Genomic DNA, 20,734 nt, shown 5'->3' on the forward strand with positions numbered 1-20,734 from the left:
CTTTCTTGGGGACAACAGATAGTTGGTTAATGCAGTCAGTCTGTTCTTTTTATGGTGAGCTGACTTTTTTGCACTTAAGACTATTATAGAAAGGGATTATGCTATTTCCCAAGATTTTTCTATGTGATATCTTGGTTGCCTAGATTATGATATTTCTCCCAGCTTTTCCTTGTTAATTTTGGGGGATTGCTGGGTTTCTGTGTTGAGTATAATTAATTCTTTCTTAACTTTTCAGTACTTTTTTTGTTTTTGTTTTTGTTTTTGTTTTGTTTGAGACAGAGTTTCCTTACATAGCCTTAGCTGTTCTGGAGTTCACTCTGTAGACCAGGCTGCCCTTAAACTCAGAGATCCGCCTACCTCTGCCTCCTGAATGCTAGGATTAAAGGCGTGTGCCAGCACCACTCAGTGATACAGTCTTATTAGCCCAGACCAATCTCAAACTCAATATTTAGGTGAAAATGGCTTGGGCTTCTGATCTTTCTGTCTCCCAAGCACTGAGATCACAGTGGCCTCTATTGTACTTGGTTTTATCCTCAGTGATTTTAATTTCTTAGATTACTCGACATTATTTTTTGCCATTTTTACTTTTATGATAATTGGAGATACAACACTTGGTATTAACCAACTTGTCTTAGTCACTCTGACTAAGGCAACTCTTATAAAGGAAAGCATTTAATTAGAGGCTTGTTTATGGTTTTGGAGGCTTAGTCCATTTTCATCATGGCAGGGAGCATGGTGGCAGGCAAAAGTGGTGCTGTAAAAGTATCTGAGAATTCTACATCCTGTTAAACAGTCAGCAGGGTAGGGAGAACTGGGTATGACACTGACTTCTGAAGCCATAAAACCCACCCCAAGTGACACACTTTCTCCAACAAGGCTACACCTCTCAATCCTTCTCAAACAATGCTATTCTTTGATGACTAAGCATTCAAAGCTCTGTGGGCCATTCTTATTCAAACCACCACACAAGTTAAAGTGTATTTATATAAAGTGTATTTATATAGTTAAAGTGTAATTATATAGTTTGGTTTATGGCATTATTTTTAATTAATTTTTTAAGAGAGAATTTCTCTGTATAACAGCCCTGGCTGTCCTGGAACTCACTATGTAGACCAGGCTGTCCTCCAACTCACAGAGATCCATCTGCCTTTGCCTCCTGAGTGCTGGAATTAAAGACGTGTATATTACCACCACCCAACTAGGTTTGTAGTATTCTTTTTTAAACCACCACACAAAGTATACTTATGGAGTTTGGTTTGTGGATTGAAGTTACTTTCTCTCTTCTGAGTGGCTTTGGGATCGGGCCCTCAAGGAAAGGCTGTTTACTAAGAAGAGTCCCAGATAAAACCAGAAGAGATAGCATTCCCAACCAATGCACAAACCACAAGAAAAACAAAAGTGTAAACCAACATGACTCCTCCAAAAAGTCAGGGTGCCTTGGCTACCTCCTGTAGAGATTCTGAAATGAGTTGAATGTCAGATGAAGAATTCAAACGTTTATTTGTAAGAATGGTAATGGAGTAAGGAAATCAATTCAGATGCAGAGAAGAGTTTAGGAATAGAGATGAGGAAGTCAGTAACATGGGTGAGAAAGTACCGTGGATCCAAGGGTCAGCAAAGAAACTGAGATTTAGGGAAAGAATACATTTTTTAATAGAAATACTATACATGTAAAACTCAGTGAATTCAAGAGGAAAAAAACCACACTAGAAAGCATCACCAGTAGACTAGACAAAGAAGAACAAAGACTGTTGGAGGACTTTCTGAAGGGAGGAAGGAAAAGGTGGAGATAACTTAATACTTAGACATCAATAAAGGAAAAATGAGCATATCCATAATGCCAAGAACTCTGGGATACAAAATGAAGACTGAATGAACGAAGGGTCCATGGAGTAGAAGACGGAGATGAAATGAAAAGCAGAGGATAAAAAACATAGTCAGTGAAATTATAACAGTTTCTCAAATCTCTGAAAATAAATGGTTATTCAAACAACAGAGTACATTAAATCCTAACATGACATGGCCAGAGAAGAACCTCTCTCAGACACATTAGAATCAAGATGCCAAATCTGTAGAACTGAAAAACTATCCAAGAAATTTATAAAGGAAAAGCGCAAGCTCCCAAAGGAAAACGCATCAGACTAACACCAGTTCTTTCAAGAGAAAGTCAAAACCAGGAAGAAGTGGAACGCTATGGTTCAGTCCCTGAAAGTACATGGCTGTGCCCAATAAAGTTGTCTTTCAGAATCCTAGAGAAAGGAGAGATTTTAAGCAAGTACAAACTAAGTCATTTCATGGCCGCCATAACAGACAGCACCAAGAGAACCAAGAGACAGCACAAAGGAAGAAGAAAGAGTCGTAGTCATGAAAGCACAGGAAAGAACTTTGTTCTCTGTCTTTTTTGTTTTGTTTTTGAGAAAGAGTCTCACTATGTATCACTGGATGGCATAGGACTCAGTATGTAGGCTAGGATAGCTTCAAATTCAAAGAGATCTACTTGCCTCTGCCTTCCAAATACTGGGATTAAAGGTATATACCACCATGCCTGGCCTAAGATGGGATAAATTTCCTGGGGGTAATAAAAGAACAGAGGCAAATTATGAAAGACTCTATCACATCCAACTCAGTAAAACAGTAAATGCCTAATATCAATAGGGGATAAATAAAAGCAAGTAACAATCCAACCAACCAGAAAACAGCCAACAAATATGTGACTATGCAGATCGCTATCAGTAATAACTCAGAATACAGATGATTGTAACTTTCCAATTAAAGACAAAGACTGAATGATTGGATTAAAAAAAAAAAGACCCAATTGTCTGCTGTGTTTTAGCGACACACAGAGTGAGCATGAAAGGATGGAGGTCAGCATACCAAGTGGACAGAAACTAAATAAAAGCGGTTGCAACTGTTCTAGTATCTTAAAGTAGACTTCAAGTTAGGGTGAGTCAGGAGAGAGTTGCTACCACATATTAACAAAGGAAATAGTTGACCAAGAGGACCTACCAGTTGTAAATATAAATGCATCAAACATTGGTCCCTATTTCATAATACAGTCACAACAGACATGAAAATACACACATAGATCCTGGTATAATAATAGTGGTGACTTCAGTACCCTATGCTCATTAAATGATAGGTTATTCAGGCAAAAAATATCAATAAAAACTGAGTTAAGCTGCACAACAGTTACAGACACATTCTTCTCAGCAGTACATGGAATGTCCTCCAAAATAGATCCCATTTGGACCATAAAAATAAGCCTTAACTAATACAAAAGAAGAGAGTTAAAGAAAAACTTGTTAGATCATAATAGAATAAAACTAGAAGTCAAAAACAGCCAGAGAAGTTACAGAAACTATAAACATAAACTATTTAAACAATCCTCTGTCTCTGTCTCTGTCTCTGTCTCTGTCTCTGTCTCTCTCTCAGGGGGGGGGGAGGGAACCATGTGTATACCATGCTGTGTATGTGGCTGTTAAAGCACAGTCGTAGATCAAATTCAGGTCCCCCAGGCTTATGCTTCAATCACTTTGACCACTGGCTCCCGAATTACTTCAAAAGTTTATCACCACCACCACCACCACCATCATCATCCTCCTCCTCATCAAGAACATAGATGAGTACTTTATTGCATGTATGCCTGCACACCAGAAGAGGGCACCAGATCTAGTTATAGATGGTTGTGAGCCACTCTGTGGTGGCTGAGAACTGAATTCAGGACCTTTGGAAGAGCAACCAGTGCTATTAACCACTGAGCCATCTCTCCAGCTCTATTATATAAGTAAATGTGTGTGTGTGTGTGTGTGTGTGTGTGTGTAAAAGACAGATGGGAGCATGTGTGAGCCATGCGCATGTGTGGAGGCTAGAGAGCAATTTTGTGGAGTTGGTTCTAGCATGAGTTCTAGGATTGAACTCAGGTCACCAGGCTTTCATGGCTTTGTCTGCTGACGCATCCTGTCAGTCAAATTACATTTGTGTATTTTGGTTCTTTCCTTCCACTGTGGGTTCTGGGGACCAACATCTGGTCATTAGTGTGTGTAGTAAGTGTTTTTACCCACTGAGCTACTTGATAGCTCTAAATTTTTAGTTAACATGGAAAAGAATATACAGTATTCAATATGCCTCTAGGGCCGCCTTCTTCTTCTTCTTCTTCTTCTTCTTCTTCTTCTTCTTCTTCTTCTTCTTCTTCTTCTTCTTCTTCTTGTGAATTAACTATGGAGGTTTGATCAGATTTGGGTTATATTTTCTTAATTAAAAATGTACAAGACTTTAAACTTATTATTTCCTCCTTATTTTTTGTAGTGCTAGGTACTACATTGGGTTTTGCATGTGCCTTATGTGTACTGTGCCCACCATGCTAAACTTCCACATGGTTTTAGTCTTTTTTAAAAGTATATAGTGCTGGGCCTGGTGGCACAGGCCTTTAATCCCAATGCACAGGAGACATGGTCAGCAGATGTCTGTCGGTTTGAGGCCAGCCTGGTCTACATAAAGAGTTCCAGAACAGCCAGGGCTACATAGCAAGACCCTGACTCAAACAGTGTTATAGTCTAATACCGTTAAGTACATTTAAAATTTAGATAACTTTGTTGTTCTGTGTAGATCGGTAGATGTTTATGTGTGTGCATGTGTATCTGTGTGTCATGTGCTTGTGAGTGCAGTGCCCGCAGAGGCCAGAAGAGGGTGTCTGATTCCACGAAGCTGGAATTAGAAGTGCAGTTATGAGCTGCCTGATACGGGTGCTGGGAATCACTCAGGTCCTCTGCAAGAAGTGTGACCCATCTCTCACAGCCTTAACATGGGAAAACATTTAATGTTAGCTTTCCTTCTTTATTTATTAGCTCAACTACTTTAAAAAAGAGAGTCCCTTCGTTTGGTTGCTCAGAGGTATATATCCTCTTGGAAAGACAGGGTAAATGTTTATTTTTGGCTTTTATTTATAAAGTCAGGGGAGTTACTGTATAAAGGTTTGCTTTGCAGTTTGGGATAATGGAATTTTGGAAATGGGTAGGTGGTAGTTGCATAGTTATGTGGATGTGCTTAATGTCACTGAGCTACAAACCCAAAGGTAGATAAGATAATCAGTTTTATGCTATGATTTTTTACCACCATAAAAAGAAAATAGACCCTTATATGTGCCAAAGGTGACTGAATTTGTTTTTGTCTATTTTAACCACAATTATAAAACTTATGGATCTCAAACACAGATTGCATGTGTTTGTGTTTAGTGCATTTGTTCCCGGTTGATCTGTTTTTCAGGTTGGTCCAGTTCTGACCTATGGCAACTCTTCTAGCTTGCTTCTAAGTCCTGTAGACACTGACATGACTAGCTTCCCCTGTTGTCGGGTGTAACAAAATGTTCTGTGCTCATCTTGGAGCTTTTCTGTTCAGGGTGTGAAGTAGCCAGCTTTCCAAAGAGTTCTAGTGTCTATTAATTGGGAGTGTGAGTTAGAAGGCCTGGTCATGTAGGCTGTAATCTTGGCTACTGAAGAAGCTGATGCAGGGGCCATGCAAGTTCAAGGCCAGCCTGGGCAACTTAGTGCAATCCAGTCTCAAAATCTAAAACTAAAGGGTGGAGGAGACAGCACAATGATAGACAGATTGTCTGGCAAGTGCAAAGACCTAAATTCAATCTCCAGTAACACATACACACACACACACACACACACACACACACACACACACACACACAATTGTAATGTAGGTGCTAGAGTATGCTTTTATTCTGAGTTATTTATTATAGACAGATAGAGGTAGGGATAACTTGTTTCCTATAAAATGGTTTGTAATAAGTCTTTCCAATCCAGGTCATGACTGAAGAGCTTTTAAGCTCACTGGTCTTATATCTTTACTATTTTTCAAATGTTTCTACAATCTCAGTTCTCAATGCTACTGCTTGAATTACTAACTTGATGTATTCCACCACAGAATAAAAATACTCAAATATATGACTTAACCTTTTTTTTTTTTTTTTTTTTTTGGTTCGTATTCATTATTTTCAGGCATCATAGAAGCCAAAAAAAAAATTTCAACATATTATAAGCAGAAACTCAATAAAAACAAAAAAAGCCAAAATAAAGGTGCATGTACCTATGATAGCCCTGAGTTTAAAGAAACTGGTAAAGAAAACATGGTGTATACACAGTGGGGTTTTATTTAGCCACAAAGAAGAAGAGCAAGATCATGTCATTTGCTGGGAAATGGGCAAATGCAGCCAGAGAGCATCACAATAAACACACTAAGATGGGTGTAGAAAAACGCCACATCTTGTTTCATTCATGCATTCCAGATTGCACATAAATGCAGAAACACACACCACACACACAAAACATGAATGCCAAAGGGAGACTAGCAAACTAGTAGAAGGGGTAGATGGCATGGGGAGGGAGGTTATGGGGTAGATGTTTTTAAAGTACATTACTGTGGAAAATGAAAATATGCAAGTCTACTGAAGCGGTCACTTTCGCAGGCAAAGGACATTGCTGTGGCTGTCAAGGAGCCAGTGACTTCCATGAGATGGACTGCTGTGGAATCTTTCTCCCTAGGGTACAGTTGACTTTTCTCAGTTCTTTCAAGGATATGGGTGATACCATTCTAGACACAAAGATGAGAAAACAGTTCACTGCATTCAGTGGAGGCCTTTGAGTGTGGGCTTGTGTCGCTAAGGGCTGCCTTAGTCAACCTGGTTGTGCTAATGGTTCAAAGGGCTTTGGGTATTCTAATGTCTTTATAAAACTAAAGTTCTGGTACGTTCCTGTTTTTCTCTGGGGGGACATGTTTTCTTCTGTGTAAACATTCACTTTGAATTGTGTATCACAGGGCACTAGCTTTCACTCTTGGCGATGTTTGCCCGGGCCTGTGGTGAGTTGGCTTTCCTTGCCTGAGCCCCAGTGAGGTCTTCACGTGGTACTGCGTTTGACAGATGGGAGCTTTGCTGATGCATGTTTGTTTTTTCATTGACTCCAGTCAGCCATTTGGTGGTGAGGCTAGCTTGGTAATCTTCAGTTAATTTGTATTTAAATTCTATTCCAAGTAGTTTGAGAGACAGAGTTTCGCTATGTTACTCAGGATGGTCTGAAACTCCTGAGTATACACAATCCTCCTGTCTGAATAGCGCAACCTTGACTACAGGTGAACCCAAGCACAGTTTTTATTTTAAAGTTAATTTGGGTGTTTACTTTTGCCTCGTTTTAAGGAGATGAAGAAGCTGGGCCCCATATCCTTAAAGAAAAACACATTACCTTAGACATTGAATAAGACCATTCATTTTTATTTATTTATTTTTCTTTTGTTTGTTCATTCGCAGCAGAGCTGGCCTGAAATATGCTATGTAGCTGAGGACAATCTTGAACTCCTTTTCCTGCCTCCATCTCCCCCAGTGCTGAGGCTGCAGGTGTGTGGTACCTTGGCTGGCTTGAATTAACCTTTAAACATAAATAAAACTGGCTGAAGACATGGACGCGACACATGTAAGACATACATACTGTTCTTTCCATTTTCCCTTTGGACAGTAGCTGCACTTTTGTTGTTTGTTTGAGATTGGATCTGGCTATATGACCCGGGCTGGCCTTGAACTCATGGAATTCTCCTGCCTCAGCCTTCTACAGTGTGGGAGTTATAGCGGTGTGCCACCATGCTTGGCATGTTTTCTGTCACTTTTCCTTTTCTGCCTTTCGTTAGACCTTGGCACTGCCCTGTCTGGTGCCTATCTCATGTATGCCTCCTAACCACATAGCCTTTGGACGCCAGGCAGCATCACAGCTACAGAAAAAGCACAGATCTGATCCACCCAGGACCATTGGCCCTAGATGACTATTTTGAGAAATGGTCCTTGCATTCACATGCACTTCTATAGACACAGCGGGGACGAAGTTAAGACTCTGAAGTGTTAGATAAAGTGCTTTCTAATCTCTTGCCTGTCCATTCATTCTTTAACCCTGATAGTTACAAGGACAATGCGATTATCTTTATCTGACAGAATTTAAAATGAGACAATCAAGACATTACGCTGAATGAAGGCTGCATAAAACATCTGAATGGGGCCACGCTGAGAGATAAGCTGTCAAAACCCAGTCTGTGTTTGTCTACTGGTTTCTACTTCTGGGGTGGTTTTTATCAAATCACTTCACACAGGCTGTTATTGCCAGGGGAGGGAGGACTGTGGTGTGCGCCTAGGCCTCTGACGGATTTGATTTTCCTCATTCCCTTGCAGTAGACCCACCCTGTGCCTGACATCCCCAGCCCCAGCCGATTGGAATGAATACCTGGCCGAGGGGAAAAGTTGAGCTCCTTCTAGAAAGTGCAGATTGGGATGTAACAGCACTCAGAATTTTTCTGCCTCTTAAAACAAGTGATGTGTACAGCCACAGCTGAGCCATGGACACACTCAGGAGGAACACTGGCGTGAAAGAGAAGACTAAAACAAGCAGGCTTTCACATCCTGGTCAACAGAGTTCAGCCCTCTGAGGCCAGCTGTATGCTTTGCTGTGAGACAGTGCCCAGCTAAGGAGGTGTCTTTTTACAGATTGCAGTACTCCATAATCCAGCACATCTAAAAGAGGCATCTTTTAAAAAATATCTTCCAACAGCTTATTAGAAAGATTGTAGACATTTATTTAAAAAAAATTCCCACTGTCAGAACATAAATTAAGGTTTTCCAGCCAGGGAATAAGCTGAAATCAAAACAAGAAAAAAAAAAATCCAATAGTGGGCCAGGCATGGTGGCACACGCCTTTACTACCAGCACTGGGAGGCAGAGGCAAGTGGATAGCTGTGAGTTCGAGGCCAGCCTGGTCTACAAAGTGAGTCCAGGACAGCCAAAGCTACACAGAGAAACCCTGTCTCGAAAAACCAAAAAAGAAAAAAAAAATTGAATAGATTATTAACATGTTCCACTCATTTGCCATACTGGCAGTGCAAATATAAATCTAGTCTAAAATGAACATACTTGTAAGCAACACTGTACAGCTTGCTTTGTCCTCCGTGCTAAGAGATGTAAAAGCGTATGAGCCAAACAATACCAAATGTATAGGCTTCAAAATCCATTTAAGTTAGGGCATTCACTAGTTTTAGCTAAAATACACCAGAACACTGACGAGTGATCACACACAATGATGTAAAGTATATTTTTTGAAAGATAAACTTTGGTGGAATAATTCTGAAAGGTACCCTGGAGGAATGGCAGGCGATCAGCTTAAGATATCAGCCTCCTTCAAGTCCATGGTCTGGGCTCGAAACCTTTCTTCTTCCCTAGGCTGAGAGCTTCCTGAGATGGAAGTGACTGTGTTGGGAAGAAAAGAAGACTTAGGTGAACGTGTCTGTTCATCAAAGCCGCTGTATCAGTTGCCTGGGAGCTCAGCTGCTTTATAGAATCCTGGGAAATGTTCATGCATAAGGATATTGCCTTAGCTGACTTAAATTGCCCCATAGAGCGGTACATTATCAACCCTTAGTGAAGCGTTAAGAAAGAAATCCAGGTTGAAAAATGTGTTCAAGGAGGCAAGTGCAGCATCTGCCTTCAGAGCTATCGACTCAGGGATTTTCTCAATTATAAAATCTTGAAAAAGCAATTTTTCTTTCTCAAAATCCAGGCAATGACAACATTCCTCATCCAGACATGTTTTTTTAAAAAAATCAACATTGTCTTGTGGCTCATCATCTCCTCCACCCACTTCTGGTAAATCTACATCCTCATCACCACCCACGTGATCCATCATCTCAGAGAAACGGTCAACATGTCTTCATCTGATGCAGCTTAAGATGGTATGTGTTGGGGTTTCAATTAAAGTTGTGTGCAGTTGTAGTGAATTTGTGACATGGGCACGGGAACATGTGATATTGATATTTCTCAAGAAAGGAGTCTAGAATGCCAACAAATGTGGGCGGGAACACAGGAATGCCAGTAGCCTTCCTCAATTTCTAGGAAATAGTTAGGGTAAAAGATGTTTCCATACCCCAGATGTTTTTCTGAAGAAGACAAATAACAGTGTTGTGCTTTATAGAACCTTGAGCTTGCTGGCCTGTGAAGGAGGCTCTGGAACTGTAATAATAAAAACAAGCCTTGTTGTGCAATTGCTCTTGAATCCTCAGCTACATTGAGTCCCCTGGGTTTCGGTTCAGTTCTTGGGGATTGTTAAGTCCAGCCCCATTTACATCAGCGTTCTTCCTCTTTAAAAAAAAAAATCACCCACTTAATCAAATGAATGCTGTCCACACATACACAAGTGTGTGTGTGTGTGGGGGGGTCATCTTAGTGTGGGCATCCTGTCAGTAGCCACACCCCAAAGAAAACTGACTCTGCCTCCCCAAGGAGCCATCAACAGCCAATAGCTCCTCAGCTGGATAGGACCTTACGAGCCCCTCTCCCATCCCTGTTGGAATTTTGACTGGTCTGATCTTGTGTGCGCCTTTTCCAGGTACTGTAGCTTCTGTGAGCTCATGAGTGTCATGTCTAGAAGACAGTGGTTCACAGCATTTCTTCCCATCCTTGGCTCTTACACTCTTTCTTTCTTTTTTTCCTTTCTTTCTATTTTTAATTTTAATTTTTTCACATCCTTTCTAATCCGTTTTCTACCATACTCCTTGAGCACGAGGAGGGGTTGATACAGACGTGCCATTTAGGGCTGAGGACTCCCACTCATGTGTTCTCAGCTCTTGACCAGTCGTAAGTCTGCAGGAAGCACTCACTGCCCGTTACAGAAAAACAGAGATAGAGAGAAGCTTTTCTGGGTAAGGTTGAGAGTAGCACAAATATGGGTATAAATATAAACAATTAGAAGACAGCTTGACAACATGACCATTTATCACAAACAACAGTAGTAGCTTCCCTACGATGGCCTAGGACCTCCCAACCATGGACCTTTGACCAGGTTAATAGTATGGACATGAATTCCACCCTGTGGAACAAGCCTCAAATCCAATTAGCAAGCTATTGTAAGCCCTAGAATGGACACAGCTTGCCTGAGAGGTCAGTACTGTAACATGCAAGGTCCATTGCTGGAAAAGACCAGTCCTCCTCCCGCAGTGACCTGTTGCATATCCTGGCACTGTGTAAGCCAGCAGGAAGTTTCCTGGTCAGTTTGAGAATGGTTTCTCCCTATCCTGTAACCAAAGTATGTGGTATCTTTTGCGATAGGGTCTTACCATCCAGTTATGATAGACAAGCAAAAGCAATGGCAACAGCCTATGCTGTCTGAGACAGGGCTTCTGGGACCAACCTAAAAAGATATTTGTATCTTGCCACGTTGCTGAAAATGCTTATCAAATCTAAGATTCAGTCTTTTAAATATAGGATCATGTTAACTGTGAATGGGCGCACATTTACTTCTTCTTTTCCCATTCCTATCCTTCTGGTTCCTTTCTCTTATCATGAAGGGATGACTTTGAGGCCATCGTGTCAAGGGAAATAAGCCAGGCTCAGAATAACAGGCAGCACGTTTTCCCCTCATGTGGAATCTGTATTAAAAATGAATATTATGACCTGAAAGTAGAGGGATGCTGTTTGGAAGAAGAAAGGCGGCCAATGGGAGTGGGGAGGGGAAGCGAGAGCAAGAGAGCGTGATGGAGATGTGGGCACAAGCAAAGTACACGATATACACGCATGACCATGTGTTGATGACACCCTTGATTTTGTATGATAATTAAAAAGTACAAAAGAAAGGAGCCTACGGAACAGGTAGGAACAAGAGATTCCTGGGAAAAGACAAAGGTTAATTGTTTTATTGAAGGAAAGAGCTTGTCTTGTTGGAATAATGGGCACTGGATGGACCATGTGAGGAAGGAGGGAGGAAGAAAACTGGGCGGTAGGTAGATGCAAGCCCGGCACTTCGGTTGCATGGGTCCTGGGATTATCTGCCTTCTACTTTTGTTAACTTTACTCCTGATACTTAATTTTGTAGAGAATCAGTCTTTGTGTTACTATAATTATCTACCAACCAAACAATGGCTGCTAGGTGAATCTAAAGGTCTATTTCTTAGTGCTGTGACTTCCTTATGTTCTTTTGTTTTTAATTTTTAAAATTAATTTCTATGTGTGTGTGTATATGTTGAACCCAGGACCCCACACACTACACAGGCCGTTCTCTGCTGTGTCACTGAACTACACCCCTGGTCCCTCTTCCTGCATGTTCACCCAGACCTATTGATGTGGTCTGTTTGGACAGTTTTTTTGTCTCCCCGCCCCCTCACCCCCCATGCACTCCTTAATTATCTTGGGTTGAAGTTCCTTGCAACCCAAATTATTTTTTTAAAATGGAATAATCTAGAATTACCTCTTATGTAAGAAATTCCATTCACATATTGACACTACTTTTATTAATTATAACGAGTGGATTTAGAATCAATCATCAAAGGTTAAGTCTCAGATCTGACCTTCAGAGACAGTCAAGTTCATGTTTGCTTAATGTTTTGTTTACAAAATAGTTGTGATTTTTTTTTTTTTGAACTTGGAAAAGGCTTTCTGTTTTGATGCATAATATGAAAGCTGACTGTGTGACTTTAGCAAACCAAAAATATTTACTCAGAAAATATTTTATTTCGGTTATCTTCCCTGGTAAAAAAGGCAGCTTTTTGTTCCAGTGTTATGAACACAACACGGTGTGTTTTAGTTATCAGCACTGTTGGTTGAGGGTGGTTATATGAAAACACTCAGGCGTCCGTTCACAATAGAATGAGAGGTTCCAAAGCTGTCCCCGGGACATACCTATTCTTTCATGTAACGGAGCTAGATCAAAGAGCCTTGTGTCTTTCCTTCGCCCTACAGTAATGAAGCACACGGCGAATGAATTTTCTGGAGCAGACATGAAACTAGTGTCTTTCAAAGATGCTTGTCCAGTGTGTTTACACCTCGCAGTGTAATCACTGCCCATGTGCCAAGGGTTGCCCTTGGCTTCTGTGGGTCTTAAACAGTGGAGGAGCCTCCTGGTCTCCTGTTAATTGTTGAGCTGGATACAATGTATATGATAAAGAGCAGGGAGCATTCCTTCAGTTAATCCCTGAATGGATGCAGACAACTAGAACTTTTCCTCACCCGGTCCAGATATCTTTTTTATTTAATTCATGTATTTTAAATTTGTGTGTGTGTGTGGACGCTCCTCCTGTGTGTATGTATGTGCATGCCTGGCCTGAGGAGGCCAGAGAGGCCCTGGAGTTACAGACTGTGGGCTCCCTCATGGGTGCTGAAAACCCAACCAGGTCTTCTGGAAAAACAGGTAGTGTTCTTAACTGCTGCACCATCTCTCCATCCCTGGTTTAGATATTTTATTTGATGCTTGTCACAGCCCTACAAAGTATGAAAGTATAAAAAAAATCTAGACAAATGGTACTTTGTAATAATTTCCAATTTTGTTTTTATTGTTGGTATAGCTCTTTATCCACCTGCACTCAGTAACTTCTGCTTCCTGGATAACCTCCAAGCCCGTGTGTGTGTGTGTGTGTGTGTGTGTGTGTGTGTGTGTGTGTGTGTGTGTAGAACACATTAATTGTACAGAGCAGTGGGCTTCATTATGACACCCCCATACATGCATATAGCATATTTCTTTTTTAATCACACCCCCTCCCCCCCTTCCTGGGCATCTTCTTCTCTTTCTGTTTTCTTTCCACATCCTCAGTGTGTCTGGGCTGGTTTATGTCAAGTTGACACAAGCTAGGGTCGTTTTAGAAGAGGGAATCTCAGCTGGGAAGATGCCCCCCACAGACTGACCTGTGGGCAAGCCTGCGGTGTGTTTTTCAGACTGACGACTGATATGCGAGGACCCGGCTCACTGCGCTGCCCCTGGGCTGGTGATCCAGGTGCTATAAGGAAGCAGGCAGCGCAGGTCATTTGGAGCAGGCCAGGAAGCAGCCTGCCTCCATGGCTTCTGCTTCTGCTCTCACTCCGAGGTTCCTGACTCCACTTCATCTGAGGACAGACTGTGATATGTAGTGCAAGGGAAATAAACCCTTCCCTCCCAGCACTCGGGAAGCAGAGGCAGGTAGATCTCCGTGAGTTCAAGACCAGCCTGGTCTACAAAGCGAGTCCAGGACAGCTAAAGCTACAAAGAGAAACCCTGTATCAAAAAAACAAACAAAAAAAAATATATACCCCCCCAAACAAAAACCAACAACACCCCCCCCCTTTTTTTTTAGCAGTCCTCTCCCTGCCTCTGGTTTGTAGGTATGAGTGAAAGCAGGTATTTTTATAGGTCGGGCTTATTTTGCTTACATGATGGTTATCAATATCATCTCTTTTAAGAATGAGCCACAGATGGGGGCTGGAGAGATGGCTCAGCAGTTAAGAGCACTGACTGTTCTTCCAGAGGACCCAGGTTCAATTCCCAGCAACCATGTGGTAGCTCACAACTGTCTGTATCTCCAAGATCTGATACCCTCACCCAGACATACACGTAGGCAAAACACCAATGCACAGACAATAAAAATAAATAAATTATAAGAAAAAAAAAAAAAAAAGAATGAGCCACACAAGAACCTGTATTCAGTTTTCTATTCTGTCATAGTCCTTGGTCTTAGAAACTTCCTGCAGTTTCCTTCTAGATGTGTGTGTGTGTGTGTGTGTACATGTATACATGTAATCACCCCAAGAACACATACATGTGTATGCAAGCATGTGCATATATGAGTGCAGCTGCACGTGTATGTGCATGTACGTGTGGGTGGGGCTGCTTGTGTGTGTGTGTGTGTGTGTGTGTGCGCGTGCGCATGCGCGCGTGCCACCCTCTGGTGTCATCCGAAGGCTGCTTCTACCTTGTCTTTCATTGGAATGAAGGCCCCTGAGATCTTCCTATCATTGTTTCCTTAGCGTGTGATTAACACCAAGCTGGGCTTTTCACCAAGTGGGATTGGGAGATCATCACCTCCCAATACTGGCGAGGCAAGCACTTCACTGGCTGAGCTCTGTCTTCTGCCCTCCTTCCGAAATATTATGAGCTAATTACTTTGCACTTGCTGTGTCTGCAGTTCCTTCAGTTGTTTCAATCTTTCTTTTACACCAAGATGTGCTGTTTGCCTTTTACCCCTGACTTGTAAGATTCTTGTGTTTTTGACACATTGCTCCAAGCACTGAGGGGAGGGCCTTCTATTGTGTGATGGAAAGTTACCAGGAGCTTCACGTGCCACCCCAGCTGCAGGGCTGGAGGCCTGGGTGGGAGACATCTACCCTGCCTGGCCAAGCAGGTGGGCTGACAGGACGGCAGCGAGTCCTTCCCTACAGCCTTCCCCGCCTGGCTGTAAACACAGAGATGGTTGGTTCTCGGGAGGAGGAATGCCAGGGCGGGTTGTATTGCTCTTGTTGACTCCAAGGTCTGCTTTTCCTGGCAGGGCTGTTGGGGGCATGCTGTTCCCTCTCTGTGTCCTCATGTGCTAATGAAGCTCTTCATCCTGGAGCATCACGGAAGTGACCCCTTCGTGGTTTGCTTGGCTACCGAGATGGGAAAGACTCACAAAACCAAGGGACCTTTTGTCCCTGGCAAGGGGACACAAAACCCAGCAAATCAAAGTTGGACCCCTCATACTTTGATTCAAGTAGGTGCTGGAGATAGAAATTCTCACCCTGTAAATATTTTCACCCTTAGCTTGTTTTTTCCAGGTTTTTTTTTTTTTTTTTTTTTTTGGTTAGGGAGGGACAGACAGAGGAAAGGAGAGAAAGAAGAGATGAAGAGGACTGAAGAAAGTGGGGGCAGGGAGGGGTGGGTGATGGACAGACACAGGACACTGGACTCACAGAAGCAGGGCAGAGTGAAGGTGCTGCCTCAGATCTTACCTGCCTCAGAGGCCCTGGTAACAGTGTGGCATGCAGATGCAAATTAGCTCATTTTGGACTTGTTGGAAGGATGAATAGTCTTACAGGGCAAGATAAGAAATGACAATCAATTTCTAGAATAAGCAGAGTGTAGTCCAAAGACTAAACTTCTTGAAGAATAGGAATTGTCTTGATTTCGACAAATACACATTTTAATGGCTCCATGGTGGTAAAATACTAGCTCTGGTTTTTAAAACGAAGGGCCATTTATTATAGCGTGGTTTTTTTTTTTTTTTTTTGCTAAGTATGAAATAGAAAACATCTCTAAAAATAAAACTTTCTAACCTTACATTTGAGCACTTCCCAATGTTAATGTGATTTTTTTTGACAAGCTCTGCTTCCCTTATGACAGAGTGTCTCTTTCGCTTTGAGTTGTCTCCACACTTTCATGGAATCTGACAGTGTTGTTTTCACTCAGCCTTACACATCTGGGTCAGGGTGATGAGTGGGACCTTGCCAAGGTGGCATAATTAGCTGGGTTGGCTGTGCTGGTAAAGGAAGGTAACTCAGAGATGAAGAAGAGCCTCACAGGGCAACAAAGCCCACCTCTCTTTTACCCTGTCTTGAAATCACAGTTACCAGAGCTATTGAATCTAACCCTTCATTTTTGCAATTAGTCTAGAAAGGGGCTGACTTTGTAGCTAAGTCTAGGGCTTTAGAATTGGAGCCATGAGTCAGCTTGATCATAAGGCTTGTAGCTCTCTACCGAGCCTCTCCTCTACTCTCCCTTGGTTACTAATGACAGTTACCTTGGAGGATGTAATTCCTTTTGATTAGTTAATTTAATTCTTACCTCCTTTCTTTCCCTGAAACAAAGTTTCACTTGTCCCAGGTTGACCTTGAGTTTACTGTGTAGCTGGGGATGACCTGGAACTCCTGATCCTTCCTGCCTCCCTGTTCTGAGTGCTGGATCCCAGTTGTATGTCACTGTACCCAGCTTTGATTTTTTTTTTTTTTATTGACAGAACAACAAGAGACCAGATATCCTGCATGGCTCTCATCTGAGTGCTTTCGGAAGTGACTACATAAGGAGGGAGGGGCGGAGGTTTCTGGTGGTTCTTGCAGGGAATACACTCAAGCAGCCAACTGGGTAGCACGAGAAAGGCCACAGCTGAGAATGCCATTAACTGGCTTTGCGTTTGCAAAGTACACAAACAAATAAACCGCAATGATGTATTTTTAAAATGTGTGCCATATTTGAAGGTGGAAGAATAATTTACAAGCAGGGTGGGGCTGTGCTTGAAGCAGATGGGCATGTTGTATTGGGCCATGGTACGGGGTGGCGCATCTGGATGCTCAGTTTGACCATGAATGGTGAAGAGCAGCTGGTGTTCTGCAGCACTGTTTAGAGCTCGGCAGCACCTCTGCCCTCTGTCTAGATCTGGACCCAATTGTCCAGCTACTTGGACACAACAAGGCAGTCCCATACCTTGCGGCACCCAGATCGTAGTTAAGAAACAGTGGAGCGAAGTGAACTAATTTACTTTCCCCATTCGCTTGTTCTGTCCTTAAAGTGTTTCATTGTGTCGTCCGCTAAACTGCATCACTTTAGGCTACTTCTTTGTAATAAGGACAACAAGGTCTTTTTAGGGTTTCATGGATTAGAGGTTCCCTAATGTTAATGATTGCTGGTCTGAGTCACTGTTCTTTTGCTGTGCAGAGACACCTTAAAAAAAAAAAAGGCAGCTCTTATAAAAGAAAACATTTTCTTTAGGGGCTGGCTTACAGATTCAGAGGTTTAGTCCATTATCATCATGGCGGGAAGCGTGGTGGCAGCAGGCAGACATGCTTGTCCTTTGTGTACAGGAAGGCTACTGACTTTTTGGAGTTAATTTTGTATCTAGCCACTTTTCTGAAGGTGTTTATCAGCTGTAGGAGTTCTCTGGTGGAATTTTGGGGGTCACTTATGTACACTATCATATCATCTGTAAATAGGGATAGGGATAATTTGACTTCCTCCTTTCTCATTTGGATCCCCTTGATCTCCTTTTGTTGTCTTATTGCTCTGGCTAGAACTTCAAGAACTATATTGAAGAGATATGGAGAAAGTGGGCAGCCTTGTCTGGTCCCTGATTTTAGAGGAATTTCCTTGAGTTTCTCTCCATTTAATTTGATGTTGGCTATTGGCTTGCTGTATATAGCCTTTATTATGTTGAGGAAAGTGCCTTGTATCCTTGATCTCTCCAAAGCTTTAAACATAAATGGGTGTTGGATTTTGTCAAATGCTTTTTTGCATCTAAGGAAATGATCATGTGTTTTTTTTTTCTTTCAGTTCGTTTATATGGTGGATTACATTGATGGATTTCCATATATTTAACCATCCCTGCATGCCTGGAATGAAGCCTACATTGAAAGATCAATTCTTCCTGCTTTATGTAGTTTGTTTTATGCATATGTAATAAAATAAATGTATATGAAAAAAGAAATAAAAAAAGATCAATTTTCAATTTCATATGGAAAAACAAAAAACCTAGAATAGCTAAAACAATCCCGTGCAATAAAAGATCCTCTGGAGGAATCTCCATATCCAATCTCAAGCTGTACTATAGAACCACAGTAATTAAAACAGCATGGTACTGGCATAGAAATAGCCTGGTTGACCAATGGAATCAAATTAAAGACCCAGAAATAAATCCACGCACATATGGACACTTGATTTTTGACAAAGAAGCCAAATCTATTCAATGGGAAAAAGGTAGTATCTTCTCAAATGGTGCTGGTCTAACTGGATGTCTACATGTAGAAAGATGCAAGTAGATCCATATTTATCACCATGCACAAAGCTCATGTCCAAGTGGGTTAAAGACCTCAGCATAAAACCAGAGACACTAAATCTGTTAGAAGAAAAAGTGGGGAAGAGCCTGCAACACATTGACACAGGAGACAACTTCCTGAACAGAACACCAACAGCCCAGGCCTTAACATCAACAATTAATAAATGGGACCTCATGAGACCGAGAAGCTTCTGTAAGGCAGAAGACATTGTCAACAGAACAAAGCGACAGCCTACAGACTGGGAGAAGATCTTCACCAACCCTACATCTGACAAAGGACTAATATCCAAAATATATAAAGAGCTCAAGAAATTAAACACCACCAAACCAAATAACCCAATTAAGAAATGGTGCTCAGAACTAATCAGAGAATTCTCAACAGAGGAATAACAAATGACTGAGAAACACTTAAAGAAATGCTCAATGTCCTTAGTCATCAGAGAAATGCAAATCAAAACGACTCTGAGATTCCATCTTACACGCATCAGAATGACTAAGATCAAAAACTCAAGTGATAGCACATGCTGGCGAGGATGTGGAGAGAGATAAACACTCCTTCATTGCTGGTAGGAATGCAAACTAGCTTAACTACTTTGGAAATCAATCTGGAGCTTTCTCAGGAAACTGGGAATAGGGCTACCTCAAGACCCAGCTATTGCACTCCTTGGAATATACCCCAAAGATGCTCCACCACAGAACAAGGATATATGCTCAACTATGTTCATAGCAGCCTTATTCATAATAGTCAGAACCTGGAAACAAGACTAAATTTTCCTTAGTCAAAGAACGAATAAAGAAACTGTGGTACATTTACACTATGGAATACTACGCAGCTATTAAAAACAAGGAAATCCTGAAATATGCAGGCAAATGGATGGAACTAGAAATGATCATCCTGAGTGAGTTAACCCAGACCCAGAAAGATAAACATGGAGTATACTCACTTATATTTGGACACTAGCCCAACAGAGATGTCCCCTGAAAGTCTTCACCTAGTTGGAGATTGGGATAGATGCTGGGACTTCCTATTGGGACTCTAGGTGAGAGAGGTAAGGAAGAATGGGGAAATAGAAGGACCCAGAGGGCCCTAGAAACCTACAAGAAGACCATTAAGGCTGGCGGATCTGGACCCAGGCTGGTCAGCTCAAACTACTGTACCAACCAAGGACAATGCATGCAGCAAACGTAGAACCCCTATTCAGATCTAACCAATGAATAGCACATTCCCCACAATTGTGTGGAGAGCAGGGACTGACTCAGACATGAACTCTAATATCTCCTATTTGACCACTTCCCCTTGGTGGGGAGACCTGGTGACAATCAGAGGATGAGTAAGCAGGCTACCAGGATGAGACCTGATAGGCTGTGATCTTATAGTGGGGGAGGAGGTCCCCTTCTGTCACAGACCTTAGGGGAGGGGAAAAGGATGAAGGAGTGCGGGAAGGGGAATGGGAGGAGACAAGTGAGGGCATAACAATTGATATGAAATCTGAATAAATTACTTAAATAAAAATTTTTAAAAAGATTCAAAACAAAACAAAACAAAAAAAACCCAGAGGCCCATCCAGGCATGGTGGCTCACGCCTTTAACCTCAGCACTTGGGAGACAGAGGCAGGCAGATCAGTATGAGTTCAAGGCCATCCTGGTGTACAAAGCAACTCCAGGACAGCCAAGGATACACAGAGAAACTCTGTTTCAAAAACAACAACAAAAACAAAAGAACCAGAGGCCACGTGTTGTGTTATAGCACATGTGTGTCAAGTGAATTCCAAACAGTGTGAATGCACCGCACAAAGGAGCCTGGGCGGATCTTCTCCCTCCTCTGACAACAAACCACTGAGGGGGTTTGTACTAAGGCAGAAGAAGTGAAAATGGCAAGAGGAAGGAAAGCTTTCAGTATGTGTCCGCGAAACTTGGTGACTTGTGGAGGGAGGGCTGGTGGTGGAGGGAGGGCTGGTAGTGGAGGGAGGGCTGGTGGGGAGGACTAGGGCACTGGATACGAGACAGCCCAGCAATTCTTCAGGTGAAGCAAGGAAAGGGATTTTTTTTCCTCCTAAAACAAAACCAAAACCAAAACTCAAATTCTGGGTGTTAATGAGTTAATGTTCTAACGTTATTGGAATATGTACATATACAAAATTCAGCATCATTTTGCGTTATTAG

General features: G+C 41.9%; 1 long non-coding RNA gene across 2 annotated transcripts in view; it reads left to right on the forward strand.

The window, feature by feature from the left end:
- The window catches only part of LOC311603053, a 32,621-nt gene extending 12,175 nt beyond the window's left edge, over nucleotides 1–20,446 (forward strand). Inside the window, exons 2-5 of one of the 2 annotated variants that reach the window (XR_014780935.1) lie at nucleotides 7,313–7,472; nucleotides 9,594–9,765; nucleotides 15,316–15,519; nucleotides 18,069–20,446. This is a non-coding gene — a long non-coding RNA (uncharacterized lncRNA). Of the gene's footprint in view, nucleotides 1–7,309; nucleotides 7,473–9,593; nucleotides 9,766–15,315; nucleotides 15,520–18,068 lie in introns of both variants that reach the window. The other variant, XR_014780936.1, reaches the window with a different exon arrangement.
- The last annotated feature ends 288 nt before the right edge of the window (nucleotides 20,447–20,734 follow it).

Source organism: Acomys minous (assembly GCF_964271855.1).
Source record: "Acomys minous genome assembly, chromosome: 8".
NCBI lineage: Eukaryota > Metazoa > Chordata > Mammalia > Rodentia > Muridae > Acomys > Acomys minous.